The following is a 21,244-nucleotide window of genomic DNA, read 5'->3' as shown; positions in this document are numbered from 1 at the left end:
TAGATTTTTTTAAAGTAATTTAGGTGAATTTAATGTGCCACAAAAATTAAGAACCACCAATTTATGGGAGTAGCTTCCAAGAGAGAGAGCATGAAAGAAAGCATGAAGGGGTTGGTTATGAAGATGTGGAGAGTAAAAAGCTAGTGTGCTATCACAGAGGCCAAAGGAATAGACCTTTTTAAAGAGAAAGTGCTTTTACCTCCAGGTTTACACACTTAGCATAATGCTCTCCAGGTCCATCCATGCTGTCCCAAAGGGTAGGAGCTCCTTCTTTCTCTCTGCTGTGCAGTATTCCATTGTGTAAATGTTCCACAGTTTTGTGATCCACTCATTTACTGATGGGCACTTAGGTTGCTTCCAGCACTTGGCCATTGTAAATTATGCTGTTATGAACATTGGGGTGTGGGTAAGAGGTGGGGATGGGAATGGGCAGGGGGCCGTTGTGGGGTGAAAATGGAGACAACTGTACTTGAACAACAATAAAAAATAAAATAAATAAAGAGAAAGTATTGAACAGCAGCAGATGTAAGCAGGAGGACCAATAAAATAAGAATTGGAAGGAATCCACTGGATTTAACTGTTAAGAACTCAGTGATGACCTTAGCAAAAACAGTTTGGGAGAGTATTTGGAGGGGGCTTAGAGTGGGCTGGAAGATGGATTGGCACTGATTTCTGAAATGCTATGAATTTTTAAGACTGCTTAATTTATTGCCTTTTTTCTATTGCTTCATGTGAATTTTATATTGAAGTGAGTACCTATATTAGTTACATAATTTTGTTTGTTTTTTGTTTTCTTTTTATTTATGGAAATTAAATTTTACTTTTGGGACAGACACATGCATGTGTCAATCAGATCTAGGTTTGTATTAGGGAAACCAGAAAGAGAAGATTGCTATGTAGTCTGTCCTTGATTATTTTTTGACAACTGGAGAACAAATTGCACACAGACCATTTATGCCCCATTTATATGCAAAATTGTCCTAAGCAAGCACTGATGATGTACTCTATAGAAATTCCAATCACTTTTGCTTGTCTATTCTCCTACACAATATAATCAGCTCTGCTGTACATTTCTTCATTGGTGATAGTTGCAGGCCAATAGGAGATAAGGTCAATTTCAGTTGATTTTTTAAGACTATGAATTTAAAAGGCTTCCTTCAGATATTGGAATATGGATATGAGGACAAGCAATTATTATGCAGCAATAAATTTATCTTGGTAGGTTTAATTCCATGTCAAACACTCACAGACATGCTAATGTTCGTGGCTAAGCTCACAACCACCTGCTTATTTACCAACCTTCAATTCAGGAATAAGTGGCTGGGTCCCTATATGTCAGGCACATGATACCACTGCAATATGAGCAGACATTCTGTGCATTCGTAACTGCATTAACTGACAAGGTATTTATCAGACTGTCATAAGGACCTTAAATTTTCTGGATAACTAATTGCTTCCAGAACTGAAGAAAAATAATTGTTTGTTCTAATTGGTGCTCATGATGATGGATTTCTCTTGTATGGACTAAGTAGTATATTATTATTTTTCTAAAAAGGGATAAGAAATTGTAATCTGCTTCCTCTTCAGCAAGATTTCATCTGCTTCCCCAGTGGTCAAAGGCAGCTATATTCACCTGGATATAAATGTACTACTTCCCTATCTCCCACTTTTGTGAAATCTTTTGACATACCTCTCCTGTGTGTTATGATTTTAACCTTGCTCCTGATGGTTCTTCTCCTTGTGTCAATTAAATTGACAGGAATAGAAGATGATAGAAGAAAGGAAGAGGGCAGTGGGCATCTTCAGCTTTTCCACAGTACCCTTTTGAGATTCAAGTTCTTATGTTATTCATTGGTATCTTTTGCTTTTGCAAAAACATGAGCCCACATACCTTGCACTTAATACAGTGCTTCACCTAACCCAGGAAGCCTTTTATGGTTATGCTCAGTATCAACGCTCTTAAAGACAAAGATAATGCAAGCTGCTAAAATACCATAAGGCTTATAACTGTATTTTACTTTTAAAAGATTGTGATTTATTTTTTGCACCTGGAACGCAACTCAGTATAATATATTGATAGTATATGCTCTTGATAACTGCTTGTTGAATACGTCACAGTTATCCCCCCAAAAAATGAATCTACATGAAAGCCTTTTAAATGTATCATACCTAAAGCTGTCTCTCAAGTTTGAAATGTGGGAGATGAAGGAAATAGAAACTTCATTCTACATCACTGTAAATGAAATTCCATTAAAGCTGAGTTTATTCTATGGGCAAACCTGAATGTCCGTCCAATGCATGTTACCATCACATGACCTTTCTACATAGTAATGTTTAGGCTTGACAAGTGAAGGAAAATGCTGAGTCTACATTAAAAAAACAATATAACTATATGCCATTACTCTTATTTTTATGTCTAATTGTCCTTGCATTTGACTATCACCTCTTTGTCATTCTCAGATCGTAATTTCCTCTACTCCTACTACTTAAAGGGGAAAATGCCTAAATATTGCTGCAGAAAATACAGGAAAAAGAGAGCAGCAATAATTGCATTTTGTTGAAGTTGTGCATATCTTCTCCTCGGTCTTTGCAAATATGCTATGGAAGACAAGGGAAGTAGCAGGAGTTAGTGAATTTTTTAGAATAACATTAAGTTAATTAATTGCTTTTCTAGCTTTCTCACAGCTTTACTCAGGAGAACAGATATTTCTGAAGTTTAAGGGCTCTTATCTAATTCAGAGGATTATTCTAAGGATTTGAACTGTTTGGTTGAGAGACTTCTAAAATCCAGGATGATATTTTCCCTTTCCACTCGGGAAGGTTTTAGCTTGAGATTTCTAGGTTTAATGGTCTGTTTGTCTTGTATAGATGTACTATATGGCAAGCAATACAGTTCTCCCTGGGCAATGAACAGAGATTTTTTTTTTAAATTTCATACATTATTCAAAACTCTGCAGTGGTTTCAGAAAGTCAATGTATATCCTGGACACAAAGAAATGAAAAAATACAAAAACAAGGATATGCTTTCATATTGTCATTTGAAAAATTAATATTATTGTACATGGATTCATCTTTAGTGCCCAGTTATAATACCTGTTAGATTTTTTAGCAACTTTATAGCTATTAATCAAATTGTACATGTTTATCTTATTTCCTAATAAATTGATAAATTATCTTTAAGTATTTGGAGCTAACCTATGAAGGGAAGTTTTTATCAGGAGGGATATGCAGTATGGCTTTGTATGAATATTCAGGTGTTTATTTTATTTATGATGTTTGTGACATTATCTCAGTTGTTAGCACTACTTTAAGTGGCAGAGATAATAAGAGATTACTGTGCTTTGTACATATTTGTGGATTTCATTTTGTCATATCAACAAGTAATTGGAATCAAATGCTGTTGAACTGAAATGAAAAAGGATTTTTTTAAAAAAACTTTTCTAGTATGTAGTTGTTATTTTATGGTTCAAATTTAACTAAACTCTCTTGTACCAAAAGAGGATGTTAAAGCAAGTTCCATTAATAATCCTAAAAACCCATAACATGAAGGCACCAAGAGGATGGCCATCATTAGTGACTGGGATATTGGTCCAAGGTAGAAAATAAATACAGCAATGAAGGTCCAACATAATGAGTTTCTAGGAAATTATTAGAGGATGTTTTAAATGTTGAATTCACGTTGGATCAAATTAGGAAGAACACATGGACAAAAATATCACATCTAGCAATTTAAATACTTTTTTTTCAGTTACCAGAAGTAGTATCAGTCAGTTTGCATGGCTCATTTAGAACTGATATTTCCTAGCAGAGGAAGATGCAAAGCAGTCAAAGGAGATTATGGTCAAATTGAATGCTCTCCACACAGACTCTGTGCATTATAGATTATCCTTATGTTTCCAATTTCTTAACTTTTTTTCTTATTTACCATGCTTTGTGGTCCTGGGACCCTTTGTTCACCACTTTCCTCTATTCCATTTTGCTGCTTCAGAAGAATCCTCTTTCATCTGTTTACCTCCTTCACAACACTGTTTCCCACCTCCATTGTCTCAATATGGTATTTCTCACTTTAGCTATGGGAAAGAAAAAATAGGGAAATATAATTGTGTGAGCATTATTTGAAGTCTATTTTACTTCTCTTAAGTATCATCATTCTCTTTGAAGAAAACAAAAACCAAGACTGGCACTACTTCTTGCGAGCAAGAAAACCTCTCTTACTTTGGGCAAAATAGTTCTGGTCTTGGTGACAGGGAATGGGGCAATGAAAGACATTTCAAAGGGACAGAGAAAAGTTCTTCGATGAACCCTTGGCTCTCAGCCCTTTTGGAATTCTGATAACGCTGCTGGAATTTTTAAGTGCTCCTACTACTGAGTGAAGCCACAAGTAGATGGTAAACATTTTGTATAGCTACACAAATTATTTCATCAACTAATACAGACAGTTCTGATTTATATTTTGGTCTCAAAAAGTATACACTCTTACAAAACTCTTTAAAGGGGAAAATATCTTTCCATTAAAATTCCTCAAATCACAACAGTTATGTACAGCCTGACAGGTGAGAATGTGTTCAATGAATAGGAAAGACTTCTGGATTCAGTAAATGGAGTAGTTTGGCAGGTTTATCCTTTAAAAATTTTTGTCTTTATAAATTAATTCAAATAAAATATTAGGTCTTACTGGAATAGATCATAATTAGGAGAGTTCTTTATTACCAAGGTATGTAAAACACATTTTTTAAAAAATACACTTTTTAAATAATTTAATTCATATGTTAATTTTTCTCTGATATTTTAAAAACATACACCTCTGTTCATTCAGCTATTCTTTTATTTATTTTTAAAACTCCTTTTTAAATTTTATTTACTTTCTGTTCATTGTTTTTCCTCCTAAAATATTTTTTAAAATTTTTCATTGGTTTCAGATGTACAGGTTAGTGGTTAGATAGTCATATAATTTATATAGTGTTCCCCTCGATATTCTCAGTAACCCAGCTTGCAGACTGACTCCAATAAAAGTGAGACTGCAGTGTGTGCACTTATCTGTTTACTTAAACTAAAGGATGGCCCTTGGGAAATTGCATCTTTTATCAAAAATGATTTTTTAAATATATAATCTTTATTATATTTTCCAGTACCATTTAGTCCCCTTATACCCCCTCCCCCAAGCAACCACCACCCTGTTAAATCAAATGCAAAAAGTTTTTTTTATTAATCATTATGCATCACTTTTTTTAGATTTTTATTTATTTTTAGAGAGGGAAGGGGGGAGAGAGAGCGAGCGAGAGAGAGAGAGAGAGAGAGAGAGAGAGAGAGAGAGAGAGAGAGAGGGAGAGAGAGAGAGATAAAGAGAGAGAGACATCAATGTGCGGTTGCTGCGGGCCATGGCCTGCAACCCAGGTATGTACCCTGACTGGGAATCGAACCTGCGGCACTTTGGTTCGCAGCCTGCGCTTATGCATCACTTTTTAAACTACTATTTATGTTCCATTCTTGGCTTCTCTTAGTTGATTTGGCTATAAAAGTTAAATGTGTCATTTTTGTAAATGGAAGAGAAGCTTAATTTTGAATTATGGCTTCTTTTCTGGGCTCTATGTGGTACATGTCCTGGCAGAATTGAAGGTAAAAAGGGTAGTGATTGGGTTGAATTCATCACAGAATTTGGCTTCCTAATTGTGTGTCCAAAGCTGCTTTTGTACCAGTTAGCAATGATCTTTTATTCTAGCCTTAAGGTATGAGATTATTAGAGGTGACTGTTTCTGAAATATATTATTTCTAATTATTAGTTTAAGCAACTTTGCTTGAAGTGCTGACTCTTCTTTTGTGGTTGGTTTTTTGTTCTGTTTTGTTTTTGGTGTGCTGCTTCTTTCCACTAAGCTGCTAAATCTTTCACAGAGGAATTAAATGTAATGTTTTCAGAACCATGGATAGCTCGTGCCCTTTTCTGCATGTCCTACTTAAGAAATATCACAGCTGCAGTAGTATTACGTGCCCTTGTTCCTTCCTGCTTCTGCAGGGAAGCTCCTGCTTTAAGGTGGACTCTTAGCTCTTTTATTCTTGGGATTTTCATCTTCTCAATGATGTGAATGCTTCAGTGTTGTTTTTCAGAGCACATTGTTTCTTTGTCATCTTCTTTCACATAGGTTGATTATGCAATTTGTAGAAATAATTGGGACTGGGCAAGGGAGTATAGATGAATATTTATTTACAAATCGATCTTTCCTGTTAGCAAAACAACCCAAAGCAAGGGCTGTATGAATAGTCACAGTGTGGCACCTGTCTGTGTGATACAGGCAGGAAACATCTCCACAGGTCATATAATGTCAAAAATACAGCTAAAATGAAAACAAGTCACTAGTACATTTTTATGGTGCTCTGGTCATTGGACTACATTGTTGCCAAATGAAAAGGTCTTTGACTTGCATTTGGGGCAGAGGAGAGATTTGCTGAAGTTTGTCTTGTTAAGCCCTCTCCCTTTAAACCATTTCTTTTATATTATTCTTCCATTTTCTTTCTCCATCCACTTGCCATTTTATTTGTTTCAACTTGAGTATCACACTGTTTATGGAATGGGTACTCCTTTTGAAGTTCATTAAGCAGTGCTCTAAGATTTATTGAGAAAAAAACAATTTTCTAAAATAAAAAGGTTATTTAACAAATTATTTAAATCCTATTCAAATAATAGAAGGCAAACTTCTATTTGACTTTGACATCTAATTTGAATTCTTTGTGCATGCTGTCTGAAATCTGCTACCACTTACTAAATTTTAATAGGAAAGAAAAAAACAGAGATAGTAGAATATTACTTCTTTTCCACTAATGTTAAATTAATTTTAGATTGCACAGAACCATATCTTCATTATTAAAGTGAGAAATTCAATATGTACGCCAAAGTGTTCTCCTCTTCTGTTTCCTTTAGTAGTGTCAAAACTCTGCCCCAGAAGAACCGGGATATTACTATTTTGTTATGGTATAAATGTTCTTTCTAAACTAATAATGTTAAAAATTCTTTCTTCTTATGTTTAGGATTTTCCTTAAGCTAATTGTAACAGAATCCACATAAGTAATTTATATTACGGACTACCTGTCACTTAAACTTGAAGGAAAAATACAGTTTTAAAATACAAAGAAATAAGCCTTATTTGAAAAGACTATATATCACTAACAATTTTTATATATTCCTAAATAAGCTCATTTTGAAACATATAAATACATTAAGTTGAAAGTGAACCTTATACTCTAGCACTGGTTATGATTCATGGTTAGCACTGGTGCAAGCTGATATATTAAAAACTGCATAGATTTTTTTTTACTGCTTTTGTGCACATTGGTTTCAGCTGTACAAATGATAAAATAATCAAAGGACTGATGACTTAATATACTGTCTATTCTGCTCTAAATATCTTTTATGCTTTCACATTAAATGTCTGTCTTGCCTTGGTATTACTTTTCAAAACTCCACTACCTATTCCTTATGCTCTTTAACTGGGATTATTAGTCATTTGACAGTATAGCATGCTCTTGACAGTATCTTTAATTTGTCTAATTTCCTGATATTTTCTATGTTAAATTTTTTGCTTTTGGATTTTTAAATGCCAGATTTGTGCTTAAAATAGAAAAACTCTCTAACAGTAAGATTTAGTCATATCACCTAAGTACTTCAGAATTGTCCCAGATGCAATAGGAAGAGATAAAGAAGGGATCACAGATAATAAATTTGCCCTGTTTTCTCACAAAATTATTACTGCAATCTTTAAGTCTCAGCTTTTATTGATTAACATAAATATGGGTTATGTAAGGAAAGCCTATGCCTGTTTATAATAGCATTCAAATCTGGTTTTACTGACTGCTTTAGGCCAAACTGCTTCATAAACAGACCCAAGGCAATTTGAAAACAGGTGTTGGTTTCATAATCTGTTTTTATTGCACATGCCTTTTATTTTATGATTTTCATAATCAAAGTAATAAAACTAAATAATATATCCTGGTCAACTAGCAAGTAAAAAACTTTGTACAATATAAATGGATTTTATGTTGTGAAACAACTGATGATCATTCAAAAGGAAGATTGTTGAGGAGTAGTGTGAAAAGGTAGTATTTTTGATTGGTTGCCAGGCTTTTAACAAAACAATTCCTATTATAATCCTAGAGAATTTCATCTGACTAAATCCCCAAGGAAATGACAAGCAAGGAGTGAGAGCTATAGTCAAAGGAACAAAGGGTGGGTGGACCAGTATCTGAATGAGTCCCCTGTGGTGCTCTTTAGATGGACCCATTATGCATGGGGTTAGTACCTCTCACCATTGCTTGTAAAAATGCTCGGCATTATAGGATGCTGTATGTCTTACATTCTACTTACTAAAATTGCTTATACCATTTCAGTTGGCTATGGTATTTATCATGTTCTCTGCTCAGCATTATGTTAGCATGGTTAAATGTATAAAGTGGCTGCCTCTTTTTTTACATGGATCAAGTGATTGTTATATATTGTGTGAATATCAGTTCAAATTTCTTGAGTACTACAGCAGCTAGATGAAGTAGTAAATAAAGACTAGGCTTTAAAAAAAGATTTCTGTGCTATTCTTCAAATTCATCATTGCCTAGAAATAAATAGTGGCTGTAGGTCCCTTTTATTTCAATAAAACTTAGATATATACATCCATTGGTGAACACCTATAAATCTGAGCTTTAATGTTAATGGAAATTGCATGTGGGTATCAAGAGGTAAAAATCCTCAAAGATGTTATAAAATCATGTTATATTGCTGTTTTTACAGTGGTTCAAACCAAAGGGACATCCTCATGTACCTTGAATATATACAGTTTTTAACCAACAACACTCTTGAACTAGTTTGGTTAGTTTCTTTTAAAGTATGTGGAATGGGAGATTTTAAAATTATAAAAGCCTCTTTGAAAATATATCTTAGTAAAATGAGCTATGCTGTGTGTAGTATACCTGTATAACATATGTAGCTCTTTTGGTGATAACTAGGTGTCATTCTAGCATTTTTATCTACTCTCACCTTGGGTTTTTGTTGTGTTTTGTTTTTTTACAACTGATACTTTGTCATTCTGTAACCCTCACTTCCCCACAACTTCTCCTCTGGTCCCTTCAACTGCATTATCTCTTTCTTTTTGTATCTGGGAATGCTTATATCCCAAAGTTTACTGAAATGCTATAATTATAGCATATATCTTTTATTAATGTATCTCCATGCTATGCTTTTTTGTGGTGGCACACAATATTAATGTGATCAGTGCCATTCATTATGATGTAATGCCTATTTTGAGTGACAGCCTTCAGTCACAGGATAAGCCTCCTCCAGAGTAGCCCACCTTTTGTTTTTCTTTGAAGAAACTAGAGGAATTTTATAATGAACAAAAAAAGTAAAAACCTCTCAGAAAGTCTACCATTGCGAATATACCATCTCCCCCCCCCCCAAAAAAAAAGCAACCAGGAAGAGACGGGTGGAGATGCAGAGAGCCTTTTAAAGGGCCCAAGCACAAAATTTATCTTGCAGCCACTGACACTGGGTGCCAGCAAAGGAAAGGCTGAGTGGACTAGAGAAGCTTGAGGAGAGTCTGGGGTTGGTGGCTCTAGGGAGAGAACTAAGGGAACAGCCACCAGGATTCCTGTGCTGAGACATCCCCCATATAGCAGGAGTTATCTTTCTCAGTCAGAGCAGTCCTCTAAATGGCAACAGCCTAAGGGGGAAGCAATAGCCCTGCCCACAGGAATTATTCTGCCCCACCCTGTGGTGCTTAAGCCTAGCTGCTGATTACTGATTGATTAGATTAACAACTGCTCAGATTGATGGTTGATTAGTTTCACATCTAAAGTGGAAAATACAGAGAAGCAGCCAAAATGAGAAGACAAAGAAATATACCCCAAATGAAGGAACACGAAAATTCTCTAGAAGAACTAGATGAAAGAGAAGTAAACAATTCATTGGATAGAGAGTTCAGAGTAGTGATTATAGGATACTCAACAACACGAAAAGAGACATAGAAACCATAAAAAAGGATGAGTCAGAAATAAAAATGCAATGTCTCAGATACATAACACACTGGAAGGAATAAACAGTAGGTTAGATGGAGCAGAGGATCAAATCAGTGTTTTGGAAGATGAGGTAAAAAAAAACAATCAGGCAGAGCAGCAAAAACAAAAAAGTTTAAAAAATTAGGAGAGCTTCAGAAACATCTTAAACTACATGAAATATAATAACCTCTACATCATGGCAATACCAGAAGGAGAAGAGAGTGAGCAAGGGATTGAGAACCTATTTGAAGAGATAATGACTAAAAACTTCCCTAATCTGGTAAAGGAAAAAGACAAGTCCAGGAAGCTCAGAGAATCCCACACAAGTTGGACCAATAGAGGCCTACATCAGGACACATCATAATTAAAATGACAAGGCCTAAAGATAAGGAGAGAATCCTAAAATCCACAAGTAAAAATCAGATAGTTACCTACAAGGGAGCAACAATTAGATTGTTATCTGATAACTAGTCAGAAACATTTCAGGCCAGAAGGGAGTGGTGTGAAATATTTAAGGTTGATGAAAGGCAAGGAGCTACAACCAAGGTTGCTTTAACCAGCAAAGCTATCATTTAAAATTGAAGGAGAAATAAGGAGCCTCTGAAACAAGAAAAAGCTAAAGGAATTTGTTAACACCACACTACTACTGCAACAAATGTTAAAGAGTTTGCTGGAAGGAGAAGGAAGAAGAAAGAGGAAGAAGAGGAAGAAGAAGGATGAGGAAGGAGAGGGGTAGGAGAGAAGGGGTCAGGGAGAGAAAGAGAAAATGGTACTATGCACATCTGTCAATAATCACCTTAAATGTAAATGGATTAAATGCTTCAACCAAAAGACAAAGAGTAGCTGAGTGGATAATAAAACATGACCCATATATATGCTGCCTCCAAAAGACCCATCTCAGATTGAAAGATACATACAGTCTAAAAGTAAGGGGTTGAAAAAAGATATTTCATTCAAATGGAAAAGAAAAGCTAGGGTAGCAGTACATATATCAGATAAGGTAGACTTTAATACAAAAGCTGTATTAGGAGACAAAGATGGACACTATATAATGATAAAGGGAACAACCCCAAAAGATGATATAACCCTAGTAAATATTTTCACACCAAACATAGGAGCACCTAAACATGTAAAGCAAATCTTGATGGCCATAGAGGGAGAGGTTGACAGAAATACAGTTATAGTTGGGGATTTTTACACCCCATTGATTTCATTAGATAGATCTTCCATGCAGAAAGTCAACAATAAGGCAGCAGCCTTCAACAACACACTAGATCAAATGGATTTAATTGGTATCTTCAGAGCATTTCACCCCAAAGCAGCAGAATATACATACTTTTCAAGTACACATGGAGCATTTTCTAGTATAGAACACATGTTAGGAAACCAAACAAGTCTCAATAAATTTAAGAAGATTGAAATATATCAAGCATCTTCTCTGACCACAGTGCTATGATTAGAAATCAATCACAAGAAGATCACTGAAAAATACAAAGACATGGAAGCTAAATAACATGTTATTAAACAATGAATGGGTCAACAGTGATATCAAGGAAGAAATGAAAATATGCCTTGAAATAAATGAAAATGAGAACCAAACAATCCAAAATCTGTGGGACACTGGGAAATCAATCTTAAGAGGGAAATTCATGGCAGTACAGGTCTGTCTTAAAAAACAAGAAAACCTCAAATAAACAATGAAACTTCACACCTGAGGAACTTGAAGGATTACAACAAACAAGCCCAATGTGAGAGGAAGGAATGAAATAATTAAGATCAGAAAAGAAATAAATAGAGTCTTAAAAAATGATACAAAAGATCAATGAATCCAAGAGTTGGTTCTTTGAAAACATAAATAAGATTGACAAACATTTAACAAGACTCATTAAGAAAAAAAGAGAAAAGACCCAAATAAATAAAATCAGAAATGAAAAAGGAGAAATATGAAGGGATTGTAAGAAAATATTAAGAGCAATTGTATGCCAACAAACTAGACAACACAGATGGAATGGATAAATTCCTAGAAACATACAATCTTCCAAAAATAAATCAGGAAGACTCAGATAATCTGAAGAGACAGATTATATCTAATGGCACTGAAGCAGTAATTTAAAAACTCCCAACAAACAAAAGCTCTGAACCAGATGGCTTCATAGGTGAAATTTCCAATTAATCCAAGAAGAAATAACGCCTCTCCTTCTCAAACTATTTAATAAAATTCAAGAGGTGGGAAGGCTCCCAATCTCATTTTTTGAGGCAAGCATTATCCTAGTTCCAAAACAAGATAAAGACACTACAAAGAAAGAAAATTATAAGTCAATGTCACTGATGATCATAGGTGCTGAAATCCTCAACAAAATATTAGCAAACTGAACACAGCAATGCATCAGATACATCATACACCATGATCAAGTGAGATTTATTCTGGGAATGCAAGGATAGTACATTTGCAAATCAATATATGTGATTCACCACATAACAAAAGGAAGGATAAAAACCACATGACTATATCAATAGAAGCATAAAAAGCATCTGATAAAATCCGTACCTATTTATGATAAAACCTCTCAGCAAAGTGAGAATAGAGGGAACATATGTAAATATAATAAAGGTCATATATGACAAATCCACTGCCAACATCATACTCATTGGGAAAAAAATCCAAGTGTCCCCCTTAAGGTTGGGAACAATACACAGATGTCCACTTTCACCTCTCATATTCATCGTAGTACTAGAAGTCCCAGCCACAGAAATCAGACAAGAAGAAATAAAAGGCATCCAAATTCGAAAGACAGAAGTAAAACTGTCTTTATTTGCAGATGATATGGTACTGTACATAGAAAACCCCAAATATTTCATCAAGAAACTACTAGAACGGAAATGAATTCAGCAAAGTAGCAGAATACAAAGTTAATATCCAGAAATCAGTTGCATTTTTATATGCCAATAATGAAGTAACAGAAAGGGAAATTAAGAAACCAATCCCATGTACAATTGCTTCAAAAAAATACTTAGGAATAAACCTAACCAAGCACCTGTACTCAGAAAAGACCTGTATTTGGAAAATTGTAAGACACTAAAGAAAGAAATTGAAGAAGCTATGAATAAGTAGAAGCAAATACTGTGATCATGGATAGGAACAATTAACATCATTAAAATGTCCATGCTACCCAAAGCAATCTATAGATTGAACTCAGTTCCTACCAAGATTCCAATGACATATTTCACAGAATAAATTTCAAAAATTTGTATAGAACAACAAAAGGTCCTGCATACCAACAGCGATCCTGAGAAAGAAGAACAAAGTTGGAAATATCACACTACCTAATTTCAAACTATACTGCAAAGCCATAGTAATCAAAACAGTCTGGTACTGGCATAAAAACAGACAAATAGATCAGTGGAACAGAATAGAGAGCTCAGAAATAAACCCATACCTTTATAGTCAATTAATATTCAATAGAGGAAGCAAGCACATACAATGGGCTTAAGATATTTTATTCAACAAATGGTGTTGGGAAAATCAGCCAGATACATGCAGAAAAATGAACTTAGACTATCTTCTTACACAACAGACAAGAATAAATTCAAAATGGATGAAAGACTGAAATGTTAGACCCCAAACCATAAAAATCATAGAAGAAAACATAGGCAGCAAAACCTCGGACATTGTTGGTACAAATTTATTATGGAGTATATCTCCCCAGACAGGGGAAACACAAGAATAAACAAACAAATGGGACTTCATCAAACTAAAACATTTTTTTTGCACAGCAAAGGAAATCATCAACAAAATAAAAAGACAACCCACAGAATGGGAGTACATTTCACTGATACACCTGATAAGGGGTTAGTACCCAAAATTTATCAAGTACTTAGAAAACTCAATACCAAAAAACAAACAACCCAATTAAAAAATGAGCAAAGTACCTGAATAGACACTTCTCCAAAGAGGATATGCAGATGGCCAATAAACATATGAAAAGATGCTCAGCATCGCTAATCATCACAGAAATGCTAATTAAAACCACAATGAGATATCACCTCACACCTGTCAGAATGGCTATCATCAATCAATCAACAAACAACAAGTGCTGGGAAGGATGTGGAGAAAAAGGAACCCTTTTGTGCTGTTGGTGGGAATGCAGACTGGTGCAGCCACTGTGGAAAAGCAATATAGAGATACCACAAAAAGTTAAAAGTGGATGTACCTTTTGACCCAGCAATCTCACTCCTGGAAATATATCCAGAGGAACCCAAAACACTAATTCAAAAGAACATACGTTCCCCTATATTCACTGTAGCCTTGTTTACAATTGCCAAGATAGGGAAGCAGCCCAACTGTCCATCAGTAGATGAGTGGCTCAAACAATTATGTGACATTTGCACAATGGAATACGACTTGGCTTAAAAAAATTACCCTTTGCAACAGTATGGGTGGATGTGGAGAACATTATTTTAAGTCAAATAGGCCAGTCAGAGTAAGACAAATATCGTATGATTTTACTCATTGATAGAATCTAATGAAGCAACTGAACCAACAAGCAAAACAGAGACAGACTCATAGATGGAGAGATGACAGCTGGGGGAGGGACATTAGGGGGTTGGAGGGATTGATCATAAAGGAAAAAGGACTCACGTATGTGGACAACAGCCTGGTGATTGCTGCGGGGAGGGGTGTATAAGGGGGATATAAGGTCATGGAAAATACAGTAAATATTATATATTAAAAGAGAAAGTTTTGACATTGAAACTTGGGGAATTTTCATCATGCTAGCACATTTTCCATACTTTAGTAAGTTAATCCAAATGTTAATCACAAATGAGGAAATCTTTTTTATTTCCCACAGTGGTTGTGAAGACTAAATGAGATGGCAACTGTGAAAATTTAATGAATTTTTTAAAGTTTATTTATTTAAAACTCAAATACAGTTTAAAGTGTTTGAAGATTATTATCATTACTATATTAAGCCAGTGCCATTTATTTCTATAGCTTCCCATTACTTCTAGGAAAATCCAAAAGTTTTACAGTAGCTGAAAGTCTCCGTGTGATCCAATTTATACTTATATTACCTGTCTCATTTTGAATACTTCAAGGCTAGGAGGAAATGTGACTCTTGGCTGCAGGACTGTTATTATATGAAAAAGAGAAACATGTTTTGGGTACATAAATATTCCAGTATTAATTCCCAAAACTGGGGATGCTTAGTAAAATGTGATGGTGAATGCTTAGTAAAATGTGATCAGAAGATGGGATGACAAGTAAGTTTTATTATGATTGTCAGGTCATTACTAGGAAAATAGGTAAGATGCTATTGGTTTCATGTATATCTATAATATCTATAATTGACTGAGATAATGAACAATTAAAATGTAAGCCAGAATACGAGATATTTAAATAAATGCAGTAAATATATTCTATTGAACTTTGAGTTGCATTGCTTTTCAGACTCAGACTTTTTAAAGTAGGTCATATGTTCTAAATGGAACAATTAGAATAGATCTTATTTTAAAGTATCCATCTTTCCATACTCCAGGTTCTAAATAATTATAATGAAACCTAATCCTTTTGTTACAAGTTAAAAAGCAATGAAAGTATTGCTTGTACCCTGGCCTTTATATTTCAATGTTAGACTTAGTTTTTTGTGTTTACATCTATAATATTGAAAATACTTTATTTTCTTATCTGATTTTCTTTACTTCACTATTCTAGTAAAGTAAAATTTTGGAAAGAAAAATTATTTTGGATCAAGGACAAGCAACACTAGGATTTAAAATAGTAATTTTTCCTGGTTTTTTTAAAGTTTTTTTTTATTTTAATTGTTGTTCACATACAGTTTTCTGCCTTTCCCCCATCCCAGCCCAACCCCCCAGCCCTTTCCACCTCCCTCACATTTCTACCCCACCTTGTTATTGTCCATGTGTCCTTTATACTTGTTCCTGAAAACCCTTCACCCTTTTTCCCCCGAAAACAAATACCATATGATCTCACCTTTAACAGGAACCTGATTATTTTTTAAGGTAGGAAAAATTTAAATATATTTTTTTCTACAATATTTTCCACCAATATTTTGCTCTGATTGAAGTCTCAAACATATTAGTTATAAGTGGACTGCAAAAGTAATAGCTCTTTCTTGAGAAACCAATATAGTCAAATATACACCTAAGAAATGCAACTTGTTCATACTTATAATAGTATCTCCATAAAGATTTTTATGTTGTTATTCTGATTTGTTCCATTACTGGAGACAAATGTATATGTAAGTCTCATGATCAGAGGAGCCATAGCCATCATAGCTCTGTCAGAAACAGAAACATAATATTAATGTTTTAATTTTTCATTTGCTTTCATGAAACCTATGAACAGAAGCTGTCACTGTCTAGGGGCTGTCTTTAAATAAAAAACTCAGCATGCTGTAAAAGTGATATTAGGTTTTCCTGCTGAGGTCATCCAGAATCTAGCCATCCTGGGAAATGATTGTGGGTGGATTCATATTCTCCAATGCTCTAGGTTCTTATTCTCTTATTATATTTGATTGTGATCATAAAGAATATGATTGTGAAAAGGAATGATGCCACATGAAGATGGACATCACTTACTGAATTATAAATTGGTCAGTGTCTCCTTGCTGGTATTTCAGAATTGTCTGATTGAAATGATATAGTTTAGTTTCATTTTTAAAAGATAAAACAAAACAAAAAAAAAAAACAATGGAAATGGACTTCTGCAGTATTCTGAGTCATTCATATGAAAAGTAATGGTGGCCCGGCCGACTCATAAGCCCTCTGAGGCTCCATAGATGGTGAGCCATGGAGGGTACAGAAGCGAGCCTGTTGCACCAGTGCCCATTGCTTCTGCCCCAGAACTGAGTGAAAGCGTGTATGAACAGTTCATTACTGCTCAGAGACTTACATATTAAAATATTGTTGCCTGAAGACTTGTAACTGAAGAATGCAAGAGTACTACGTAGTTGGCAGCAGAGTATAATACTTAATGGATACTATCAAATAGTACAACAGCAAATAAAGCACTCTGCTGATCTAATGAGCTTTATGTTGGAGTTGAAGATAGCTTTGAAAGTTACTTTGAAGAATATACGAGAGATACATGCACTACTTCCTCCTTCCCAGTTCTACTCAAGCCTTAATGAAGAGATAGGAATTCTGGGTTGGGTTGAACTTGTATATGTGGTTTCTTGCTTCAGTTCTATCAAGTTAAAAGTTGAAGATGCCTCTGGTAGAAAGCATCTAATCACTCTCAAGTTGAAGGCAAAGTACCAATAAGAATCACCAGATTGTTTTGTGGATTTTTCTGTTTCATTTTCTCATTCTTGGACACCACAGACCTCTATAATAAGCATCACAGTCAATATTTAGCAGTATTGGAATCCTTGAAGGCATTCTGGGATGTCATGCATGAAATTGATGAGAAAACTTGGGCCAGAAACACCTACATGGAGTGCAACATCACACAGAATTGCAGTAGGGAACAATGCTTCAATAAGCATAGAGGTAGACCCTAATAACCTACTATGTTTCCTTGGAGCTGACCATGTGATGAAAGCCCCGGGAATTAAGCTGAGCAGAAACATGCATTCGTGGGATCCAGAAAACACTCTATTACAACAATTGAAAGGTGTTTAGGAAATTGATTTACCAGCTTGCACTATCCTGGAAAAATCAGATTTTTCTGTGGATTGTTGGATTTGTTATGCCTGTCAACTTATTGGTGCCATTCCCGATCAAGTGTGTCATAATTCCCAGTGTGCACAGCTTTTCCATCAAATTATGCTTATATGAGTTGTTGAGAGGAATACAGACTAGTAGACAGAGTTTTAACATCTTATTTGCTGAATGTCCATATTGTAGTAAGCCAGTTACCTTGAAAATGTCTGGGAGGAAACCCTGAAATAAGAATGTAACACTTCTGTAAAGAACTAGCACTTTAAAAATTATCTAAAGGATTTTGTTTGATGTCTTCAGAGAAAATATAAAGCAAGACATACTAATATCAAAAGAAGAATGGTGAAGCCATAATAATATACACCTGACTTTGTTTTTTTCACTGAAGATAAAGTGGGAAATTGCAAGCCAGAATCCTGTAGAACTTTAAGTCTGTGACATCCAAACCAGTTATAGAAGTGTGTGTGTGTGTGTGTGTGTGTGTGTGTGTAAAGATGAACATTTTGACTTGTTAAATATATCTGGATTTATAAAATCTTAATGAGGTTCATAAAATGAGTTTGGGAGTGGCAAAAAGAAAGAGAGAGAAAGAGAAGAAAGGGAGGGAGGGAGGGAGGGAGAGAGAAAAGGAAGGAAGGTAGGGAGGAAGGGAGGAAGGGAGGAAGGAGAAAAGTAATGGCTAAGATTGTTTATGTTCCTGGAATATAGTATGTCCTCCTTAGTAAAGATTTATTAAGCCCTGGCTGGCGTAGCTCAGTGGATTGAGCGCGGGCTGGGAACCAAAGTGTCCCAGGTTCGATTCCCAGTCAGGGTACATTCCTGGGTTGCAGGCCATAACCCCCAGCAACCGCACATTGATGTTTCTCTCTCTCTCTCTCCCTCCCTTCCCTCTCTAAAAATAAATAAATAAATTTAAAAAAAAAGATTTATTGAATGAAGGAATAAATTAATTACCTAAATAAATATGTGCTCTATTTTAGTTCTCTGTTATATTTCCCTTTGACCTTTTCTTTTTCCAAGCTTGACCAAATAATTTCAAATATGTTATCATCATATTTTCCCTATTAAAATGTTTTACAGTATAAAAGATAATGTTTGCTCTTTGTAGAAAATTTGGAAACATATAATATGCAAAGACAAAGAAAAATTTCAACTACGGTCTCAATATCTAGAAACAATTACCATTAATATTTTGGTATATTTTTCCAGTGTGTATTTCTATGCATACTTTCCATTATTCATGTTATACTTTATACACAGTTGTGTCTGTTTCTTTTTCATTTTATTTTGTAAGCATTTTCATGTATTAACAAATCTTATTATTGTTCACCTTTCTAATGGTTGCATATTACATTATCTGGATATATGATTATTCATTTCATTAATCCCTAAATTGGATATTGAACTTGTTTCTATTTCTTGCTACTATACATAATGCTGTAGTAGATATTTTTATACATATACTGCATATATTTATACATCAGCACTTTAACCCAGAAGGGATTCAGAAAGTAAATGTAAGGGAGTGATGTTAGCAATATTGTCACCTAGGAGATCCCCTGCTGTCTTTCTTCCTCAGTAGCAATAATTTGGCATCTAACTACAGACAAAATGTCCTTGTGGGAGCTTTGGCATCTAGGTACTAGAGTGTGAAATAGTAGTCAACTCCAAGACCAAGGAAAGCTGTTTTGAGAAGACAGGTTTCTACCTAAGTAGCTGACTCACTGACTGGTCTCAACTACAGACCCAGAAATAACTCTGGACCCCAGGGGATTCAGCTACAACTCCATATGGCCTGGGTCTGACACCAGTGCTTTGTGCCAAGGAACCTGGGAGGAATCACACCTATGCGTACCTCAGGTAATAGGCCCACAGAGCTCAGTCCTGGTTGTGGACCCTGAAATATCCCACAGCTCCAGTCTCTCTCAGCTGTGGTCCTGTAGCTTCTGGAGATAAGGCTGCAAAACTCAGTTTGACAGGAGGTTGTGAAGTAGCCTTGTAACTGGGCTCAAGCCTACCCTAGCTGCAGTTCATGAGCAGCCCTGCCAGTCTAGGAATCCAGTAAGAGGCACTCCCATCACTATCTCTAGATATCTTGAAATTGCCCTGTACCTAGCTAGCATCCGCACCTCCCAATTGGAATCAGGGAGCAGTCAGCCTACCCAGAGACCTGGAGGCAGAAATGCTCATTCATGTCTCTAGAGTCAGTTCTACAGACCTCAGTATTGACAGCGGACCCTAAAGTAGTCCTGGGACTCAATTCTATCCCCTCTTGACCATGGGCCAGGGCCAGTCCTGCTTCCCAGAGACCCACCCTGTGACCTAGCAGAAGCCCTCTCAGGGACCTGGTGGGACCCACACCCATCCATACACCCCAGCATCAGCCTTGTGACTCAGCTTCAAACAGTATGACTGCAATTTCGGAGGTAAGTCCATCAGCTGTGGGATCCAACAGGTGAAGTTATTTACTTGCTGAAATCAGTCTGTAGAAACTAAAAGAGGTATTTGTCCCTTTAAATGCACAGACACCAATGCAAAGCTACAGGGATTGTGAAGAATCAGGCAAATATGATGCTACTGCCAATGGAAACTAATTAAAGCTCCAGTAACTGACCTCAAGGGATTGGAGATCTATGAATTTCCTGACAAAAATTCAAAATAATCATTTTAAAGAAATGTAATGAACACAGACAAACAACTAAATAAATCAGTAAAACAATTTGTGAACAAAATGAGAAGTTTAATAAGGAAATAGAAAACATAAGAAAGAACCAAACAGAAATCTCAGACCGAAGAATACAATGACAGAACTGAAAATTTCAATAGAGAGTGTTAACAGCAGTTTAATTAGAAGATCAGCAAATTTGAAGATCACTTGACATTAGCCAGAGGACCACAAAGAAAAAAAAAAAGAATGAAATATACTGAGGAAAGCCTACATGAATTATAGGACACAATCAAATGAATGAATATTTGCAGTATAGGATTCTCAGAAGGAGGAGAAAGAGGCAGAGAGTTTACTTAAAGAAATAATAGCTAAAAACTTCCCACATTTGGGGAAATATGTAGATATTCAGGTACATTAAGCTCAAAAAACTACAACCAAGGTCATCCCAGTAAAGATTACCTTGAGATTCATTATAATTAAAACGTAAAAAAGTCAAAGACAGAGAGAATTTTGAATGCAGCATGGGAAAAAGCACTCATCACAGATAAGGAAACCCCAATAAGGCTAATGGATTATTCAGCATAAACTTTGCAGATCAGAAAGACTGGGATGATATATTCACAGTGTTGGAAAAAAACCCTACCAACCAAGAATATCACACTTTGCAAAACTGTACTTCAGAAATAAAGGAGATATAAAGATGTTCCAAGCAAAACAAAAGCTAAGAGTTGTTCATCACCGGTAGACCTGCCTTACAAGAAATGCTAAAGGGTGTTTCTCAAGTTGAAATGAAAGGGCACAGGGTATCAATGGAAAAGATATAGAAGCATTAAACTCATTGGTAAAGGTAAATATATAGTC

The 21,244-nt window shown here is 35.4% G+C and overlaps 1 protein-coding gene and 1 pseudogene across 4 annotated transcripts in view; both read left to right on the top strand.

The window, feature by feature from the left end:
• DIAPH2 (diaphanous related formin 2) overlaps positions 1–21,244 on the top strand; it is a 914,500-nt gene that overhangs the window by 721,968 nt on the left and 171,288 nt on the right. The gene's annotated exons all lie outside the window — the stretch shown is intronic.
• LOC114504651 lies at positions 15,831–17,956 on the top strand (annotated as a pseudogene).

This window comes from Phyllostomus discolor, chromosome X (assembly GCF_004126475.2).
Source record: "Phyllostomus discolor isolate MPI-MPIP mPhyDis1 chromosome X, mPhyDis1.pri.v3, whole genome shotgun sequence".
NCBI classification, from domain to species: Eukaryota; Metazoa; Chordata; class Mammalia; order Chiroptera; family Phyllostomidae; genus Phyllostomus; species Phyllostomus discolor.
This window is presented reverse-complemented; position numbering and strand designations above follow the sequence as displayed.